Source organism: Colobus angolensis, unplaced genomic scaffold, assembly GCF_000951035.1.
Source record: "Colobus angolensis palliatus isolate OR3802 unplaced genomic scaffold, Cang.pa_1.0 Scaffold2, whole genome shotgun sequence".
Taxonomy (NCBI): Eukaryota; Metazoa; Chordata; class Mammalia; order Primates; family Cercopithecidae; genus Colobus; species Colobus angolensis.
In genome coordinates this window covers 19,500,582-19,501,552 of record NW_012115154.1, presented here as the reverse complement: position 1 = coordinate 19,501,552, position 971 = coordinate 19,500,582, and positions in this window count along the sequence as shown.

Here is a 971-nt window from a genome sequence, read left to right as displayed (position 1 = left end):
TTACAGGCTCGTGCCACTACGCCCAGCTAATTTTTTGTATTTTTAGTAGAGACGGGGTTTCGCCAGCTGGTCTCAAACTCCTGAGCTCAGGCAATCCGCCCACCTTGGCCTCCCAAAGTACTAGGATTACAGGCATGAGCCACTGTGTCTGGCCTATTGTGTTTATTTTTAATATGTTTCTCCCCATTAGAATTTATGTACTGAGGAAGGGATTTGTGCCTATTCACCAATGTGTTCCCATGCTTAGAATTGTGCCTCGTACTTAGTAGCTGTTTAACACATAGATACTTGAGTAAATGAATGAATTAATCCATAGTCAGAGCTTTGCAAACTTGGGATTCAGAATGGAATGGAATGGAATGGAATATTGCCATGCTTGGAACCGTAAAAATACAGCTGTTAGGAGGTAGAACTGGGAGAAGGGACAATTGGAGAGTTAATCTTCTTGTTCTACAAAAGGGATTCTGTTTGTAACTGATGAAACTAGGTAGAGGTTTAAGTAAATGTATAACCGAGCTGGAGGGAAGAAACCTAATAGCTGTTCTGCGGGAATGTCATCATTTAGTCAGTAGGGAGGTAGACATCCAGAAGTCACAGCTTGCCTCTTGCCTCTGGCCAGTAGCTTTTCAATTGTATCTTTTTAAGAGAGGGTCTCACTCTGTCACCCAGCCTGGAGCGCAGCCTCGACCTCCCGGCCTCAAGTGGTCCTCCCAAGTACCTGGGAGCATAGGCGTGCACTACCACGCCCTGCTAATTTTTTCGTATTTTTTTATAGAGACGGGGGGTCTCACTGTGTTGCCCAGGCTGGTCTTGAATTCCTAGGCCCAAGCAATCTGCCAGCCTCAGCCCAGCCTCCAAAATTGCTGAGATTACAATTACTGTATCCATTCAATTCAGTGGTATTCATTGAGTTCTATTCTGCAGGTTTCATTGATGTTTGATTTCTTTCATTGATGTTTCTCCTAAAGTTG